We start from the raw sequence: 7,630 nt of genomic DNA on the forward strand, positions 1-7,630 counted from the left end.
AAGCACCCAGCTTTAAATGGGGCATCTTTATCACACACACACACACACACACACACACACACACACACACACAATTTTAGAGGCTATTGCAGAAGAAGTGGTAGGAAGACTGTTAAGAGCTGGAAGATGAGGAAGGATAGTACACAACTGAGAATTATGGACATGCCTATTGAACTCATGAGGTCACATCAGCTGTGCTTACCTGCATAAGCCTGCACAAGATCAAACCAGCCAAAATTCTGACATGGATGAGTGAGGTTCTCTCCAGATCCCATCCATTACTGAGGAGTTATTGGTAGCAGATAGCTATCAGGGAGGAGGAATCAATCTCTTTTATCTATTTTTGCATATCACTCCCAGTTCCCCTGCCCTCCTCTCCTTCTGCTCCCTCCAACTTCCCCCCACCCTACCCCTCATTCACGCCTCATAGAAGGTAAGGCCTCCCTGGGATGTCAACTAAGTCTGTCCCAACACCTCATAGAGGGAGGACCAGGGCCCTTCCCCTCCCATGCCTAGGCTGAGCAAGGTATCTCTCCATAGAGAATGGGCTCCACAAAGTCAGTTCATGCATTAGGGTTAGATTCTGGTCCCACTGCCAGTGGTTCCACACGGTGCCCAAGCCACACCATTGCCACTTGCATCCAAGGGGCCAGTTCGGTCCTATGCAGGTTCCCCAGTCTGGAGTCAATGATCTACTAGCTTGGGTCAGCTAATTCTGTGGGTTTCCCCATCGTGGTCTTGACCCCTTCGTTCATGTTATCGTTCCTCCCTCTCTTTAAAACTACTTCAGGAGCTCAGCCCAGGGGTTAGTTGTGGATCACTGCATCTGCTTCCTTCTGTTTCTGGATGAGGGTTCTTGCTTCTCTGCGGTTGTGGACTGTAAGCTGATTATCCTTTGCTTCATGTCTGATAACCACATATGAGTGAGTAGATATTATATTTGTCTTTCTGGGTCTAGGTTACCTCACTCAGGATGGGTTTTTTTTCTAGTTGCCTGCAAATTTCAAGGTGTCATTGTTTATTACCTTGTGTAAATTATCAAATTTTCTTTATCCATTCTTCAGTTGAGGGGCTGACTAGGTTGCTTCCAGGTTCTGACTATTATAAATAGTGCTACTATGAATAGAGTTGAGCAAATGTCCTGTGGTGTAAGTGTGCGTTATTTGGGTATATGCCCAAAAGTGGTATTGCTGGGTCTTAAAGTAGACTGATTCCAAATTTTTTGAGAAATCACCATGTTGATTTCAACAGTGGCTGTACAAGTTTGCACTCTCACCAGCAAGGGTGCAAACTTTATTATATATTTTTGTGATCTATGTGGTCTATGTGGTATGTATATGTGTGAATAGTATACATTCACATCCTCTCCAGCATAAACTGTCATCAATGTTTTGATCTTAGCCTTTCTGATTGGTGTAAGATGAAATTTCAAAGTTGTATTGTTTTCATTTCTGTGATGGCTTGGGATGTTGAGCATTTCCATCAGTGTCTTTTGGCCATTGACATTCTTCTGTTGAGGATTCTCTGTTTAGAGTTGTACTGCATTTTTAATTGGGTTATTTGGTTGTTTGAAGTCTAGTTTCTTGAGGGTTTTTTTTTTTTTGCTAGTTCCAAGACAGACAAAACTACATAGTGAGACCATGTCTCAAAAAAGAAAAGAAATCTAGAGGAATGCTGCTTATTGAAGAGAAGAGAAAAAAAAAAGAGAAGAGAGAACACACCGTTTAAGGAGGGTCTTCCACATCTCATACGCTATTCCCAAGCATAGACAACATAGTTACCATGAGGAAACAAAAAGCAGATAATCTTTGATTAGAACCATGTATACTATTCATACATATACATACCACATAGATCACAAAAAATATAATATAATAATGAGGAAAATTGGAGAGGTAGTTCAGTAAAACTAAGTCTGATCTCCAGAACTCACTTAAGAAAAAGCCAGGTGTGGTAGTGCACACTTGTAATCTCAGTACCAGGGAAGCAAAGATGGGCAGATCCCTGCAGCTCACCAACCTATTTGGCAAGTTTCAAAGCAGTTTTAAAACAAGCTGGACAGCACCAGAGGAAAGAGGCCCAAAGTAATCCTCTGTATATACATGTACATACATACCTGAACACACACAAACAAATGCTCATATAATATAACTTTTTTCTTAGAACCAAAATCACAAGAATACAGGGTCCGGGGAGACCAGCCAGTTACAAGCATTTGTCTTGTCTGCACAAGAAAAAGTAAAAATCAGTTTAAAAAAAGGGGGAAAAAAAGCAAAAATTACAGTATACTTTAAAACTCTGGGATCTGTTTCTCAATGGCTAGAATGGAATTCAATTACCCGCACACAAGGATTACTGAAGAGATGGAGGTGTTTATTACCCAGATTCAATTGCCATGCTTGAGTTTGATTTCTTGTATACTTGTATTAATTTACCATAATGTACAAATATCATGTCCCCACAACATAAATAATAGATATCTCCTATAAAACCATAATGAAAAGACAATCCAATTTTCAAAACAAGCAAGAGATTAGAATAGGTATTTCTTCAAAGCAGCAGGAAATGAAGACACATGCATCAGTATTCTTTAGAGAGATACAAGGAGATAGCATCTCACTCAGTTACTCATCTCAGTCACTGAGATTGTCATGTTCAAAAAGAAGAAAAGGTTAGCAAATGCTTAAAATGATATATGAAAAACAGAACACTGAGCTAGGTGGTGGTAGTAGAGCACTCCTTTAACCCCAGCACTCAGGAAGCAGAGATGGGTGGATCTCTGTGAGTTCAAGACCAGCCTGGCCTACACAGTGAATTCCAAGAGAACCAAGGCTATGCAGAGAAATTCTGTCTCAAAAAACAAACAAACAAAAACAAAACACTCACTCATCTATTGTTTTTTATTTATTTATTTATTTATTTATTTATTTATTTATTAAAGATCACTCATCTATTGTTAATGGAAATGTAAAATCATTGTTTCAAAACACAATTTGGCCTTTCCTAAAAGGAAAGCTAAACATGGAATTCCATATGAGCCAGCAATTCTTCTATGTACATACCCAAGACAATCGAAAGCATGCAACTGCACAAAGAAAGCTAAGGACTAGCACACATAGTATTGCTCACAATAGAAAGTGGGAACCAGACAATAGTCCTTCAGCTGATACTTGGATAAATAAAATGAGATTTCCATTCAGTTGACTCTTACTCCATTAAAAAGCATATATAGACAATCCATGATCACACAGGTGAACTCTGAAAACATTACACTAAGTGAAAATAAATTAGACACAAAGGGCTCAGGAAATGTCTACAATAGGCAAATCCACAGAGATGGAAATCAAATGACCAGTTTCCAGGAACTGAGGAGAGGAAGCCATGAAGTATGCCTACCAAAGGTACAGGTTTCTTGGGGTGATGAAAATGAAATAGTTGTGATGATTGTACAAGCAGGGAAAGATCCTAAAAACCATGAAACTGTATGCATAAAGAGATGATTTTATAGGGATTGTGAGTCAGTATGGAATCTAAGGTATAAGGTGGATTATAGCAATAGGCAAGGGTAGAGAGAAGAGGCCATTGGTCAAATGTAAAAAAAAATTTAAAAATCAGAATGGTATTAGGGCTAAGGGGATATCTCAGTGGTTAATTGCTTGCTCACAAGTGTGAAGAGTGGAGTTCATATTCTCCTGGCACCTGTGTAAATACACAGGTGAACGTGATGGCCCACCTGTAATTCCAGAGACGGGATCCTTAGAACAAGTTGGCTGGCAAGACCAGCCATATAAGCAAGCTCTGATCTGATTGAGACCCAGTGAATAAGGGGGAAGAGTAATTAGGGATGATTCCAGACATGTGCTCTGGCTTCCACTTGCACTCCAACATACATGTGCATCCACATATACACAAAAACATGCTTACCATTCACACACATATATACCACATAGATCACAAAATAATGAAAAGCAATAATAATAATGAGGGGGATTGGAGAGGTAGGCCAGTAAGCAAAATGTTTGTCTTGTAGGTATAATGGCCTAAGTCCGATCCCCAGAACTTATTTGAGAAAAAGTCAAGTGTGGTGGTGCATACTTGTAATCTCATTACTAGGGAGGCAGAGATGGGTAAATCCCTGCAGCTCACTAGCCTACTTGGCAAGCTTCGGAGCAGTTTCAAAACAAGCTGGACAGCACTAGAGGAAAGAGGTCAAAAGTAATCCTCTGTATATATATGTACATATGTACCCAAACACACACCAACACAGGCACACATAATAGAAGTTGTACTTTCTCACCCTGGGTCAACTAACCGATATGTTTATTGGTCCATTATTATTATTTGTGTGACAAAAATAAGCATTTCATAGATGTAACATGACTGCTAGGTAGAAACAAGCCACTATGCTTGTGTCTCAAGGAAACAGTTCTGGGTAAGTGTAAAAAAACAGATTCCATTCTTGCCTGCAAGTCCAAAAAGTATGTAAAGAACACAAATGAAACTAAGTCTTCATAACAGTTGGCAAAAAGAGTATGGTGTGATGCGGTCAGAGAATATGACCGAGTCTTAGAAGAACCTTCACTGTCTAAAAGTCTTGAATGTGACTGAGACAGTCACTTGTCAGCAGACTGTTGAGGCACCACCCCTTGATGGATGCTCATAGGGAGAACTCCTATGGCTGGACAGCAGTAAACTGGAGATTGAAGTCTAAAGAAAAAGGACCAATTTTCAAAGAAATACAATGAGGCCTGAAAAGTTATGCAACCAAGCTGTGGCTGTGTTCTCTGTGGGAGGCCGAGGTTCCTTAGAGCAGAGCTGGAAGCTATAAATGTGAACAATAAAATAAAATACAACCATTTTGTGTTTACACTCTGAGAGCGGATGCATAATATGAACCAGTTACATATGCCACCTCCACAGACTGGAAGACAAGCTTGAAAATGAGACCGCTTTCTCCCATCCACTGGCTTTATTTGGAAAGCCTCCTTTCCTAGGATTCTTGACTTTTCGGATACATTAAAAATCAGTGTTCCAGATGGCTTACACACCAAGAAAACTGCATGTACTATAGTTGATGATCTATTATAAAAGGATTTTTAAAGATAATCTCGACTATGTCTTAGAGCTAACTTTGAGGAATCCTTAGAGCTGCATCTCTGAAAGGATATGACTGCAGTCTACCAAGTACACAGCATAGTAATCTGAAGAAAAAGAAGAATTCTAATTTTGAAAATCACCAAGAGTAGATTTCAAGTGGTCTAGCTCCAAAAGATAAGAAAGTGGAGTGATATTTTAATTCACTTTTTTGAGCATTGTCTCTCTCTCTCTCTCTCTCTCTCTCTCTCTCTCTCTCTCTCTCTCTCTGTGGGTCCATGTTCGTGCACGTGTGTGTGTGTGTGTGTGTGCGCGCGCGCACACGCACGCGCGCACGCCCCTTAGGTCACAACCATGTTGTGTTAGGGTCTATTCTAATGATACTGTCTTAAATTAAATCTGAAAAGACCATAATTTCCAAATAAGATGATATTCACAGACACTGAATGTTAGAGCATCAACATATATGGTGGAGGGAAGGGGAACCCAATTCAATCTATAACAGCTTGTGAGGGAGAAGTAGGCTATGGGAAGTCTGGCAGACCGAAAGAAAACATGGAGCAGGAAAGAAGTTCACAAAATGAAACTGGACAGGAAGGAAGAAGAAAAAGACTTGCACATGCCTTTGGTGGCATCTTCACTGTGCACATAATAGAAGCCACAGAATGACAACTCTACTCACAGACATACAGGAGCTCAACAACAGACAAGGAAACCATTTTGTAACATTGCCATAGCTCCAGTTCAGATAATAAATAAAGGGGTTGATTACACCTCCATATTGGATAAAGAAAAGTATAATATGGGAAGAGATGTTGACATATATAGTCACCTCACAGAGGCTCCTTGATATAAAATACCTTAGTCAACCTTCATAGCAACCCCATTCCAGTGATATTAATACTTCCAAATTTTACAATTAAAGCTACTGAGAACTTCAAGCTAAACTCCAAATCATATACTCAGTAAACATCAGGGATAGCACTCAAAAAATATGAAAGCAGGGAGGCTGGAGAGATGGTCCAGAGGTTAAGAGTGTTGGCTTCTCTTTCTGAGGACCCCAGTTTTATTCCCATCACCCACATGACAGCTCACAATGATCTAACTCCAGTTCTATAGGATCCACTGCCCTCTTCTGGCCTCCGTGACTTGTGAGTGACGTGGAGACATGTATTCAGGAAGAACACCAACCCACATAACACTTTTAAAGGGGGGAAGAAGGAAGACAAAAACATCTTAGGAAAATGTTTACAGTAAATTGTGGAGGTACAATATTTGAAGAAATAAGAAGCAGGAAGATTCAAAATAATGTACATCAAGTGAATTTGGGGATTTAAAATGAGGGAAGAGAGAATATAATTATATGTGATTACATAAAACCTGCAAAGCTCTTAACACATGCTTTTGCATGTTTATCCATATGACCATAATTCCTTTCAAGAAAACATTTTATGAGGAAAGAGCAATTGAGTACACAAAGATCAGTGTGGTGGTATTGATGAGAATGGCATCCACAGGCTCGTGTATTTGAACAGCACTGGTTGGGGGCACTATTTGGGAAGAGGGCTCAGCCTTGCTGGAGGAAGTATGTCACTGAGGGAAGACTGGGAGAGTTTGTAGCCTCATCCCACTTCCGGTTCTCTCTGTTTCACACGTGAGGTTGAAGAGCTGACCCCTCAGCTTCCTGTTCCTGCCACCACACCTGCCCGCCATGGCAGGCTCTTGTCCTTCTGAAACCATAAGCTGAAATAAACTCTGTCATACCTTGCTGTTGTTTCTGGTATTTTATCACAGGATAGAAAAGTAAGGAACGCAACCAGTTAGAATGCAAAAGACTCCGTGGGTGCTCAGCAGTCAGCGTTAATCTTCTCACACAATCTTAATTTTGTTTTCTTGACATGCCAGTTTGTCATTATCCTTGTATGTTTTTATTTGATATTGTCTACAACTAAGAAGAAACTATTTAAAGATTCTGTATGAGTTTAAAAGGCAGTTAAATCCAATAATAATGCAGAAATTGGAGACAACAATCCATATTATCACTTTGTTAAACCACTAATCTCCATCAAACATAAAATCAATGTACTTACTCGGCCTCAGAAAGAATTTACATTCAGATGAATAGAGGTGAAAAGCTTTATTTCGGCTTTACCAGGAAGAACGCCTGTCCACAATAAGATACAATACTGAGAATTTAGAATTGCGTTGTTGAAAGCAAAGAAATGTTCTGGAGCACAGATGCAGAATCAGTGCCATACTCTTCCTATTTAATTTATACAATTATCAATTAAAATAAAACTTGTTTTGTGGAAACTTTTGACATTCTCTCTACTTCCCAATTCCTGCCTTATCAGTGAAGAAACAGACCTCCTTTGTACTAACAGAAGAAAGAAATCCTTACAGCCCTCTGAATGGCTCTTAAGCCACGGTTATTACAATTTCAACCCCTTTCTACTAAATGGCAGTTTTCGTGAAAATAATGACACCCTCACAAGAGCGTGAGGTGGCAGAACCATCGCTTTGTCAATTCTTACTT

This window comes from Microtus ochrogaster, unplaced genomic scaffold, assembly GCF_000317375.1.
Source record: "Microtus ochrogaster isolate Prairie Vole_2 unplaced genomic scaffold, MicOch1.0 UNK1, whole genome shotgun sequence".
Classification (NCBI taxonomy): domain Eukaryota; kingdom Metazoa; phylum Chordata; class Mammalia; order Rodentia; family Cricetidae; genus Microtus; species Microtus ochrogaster.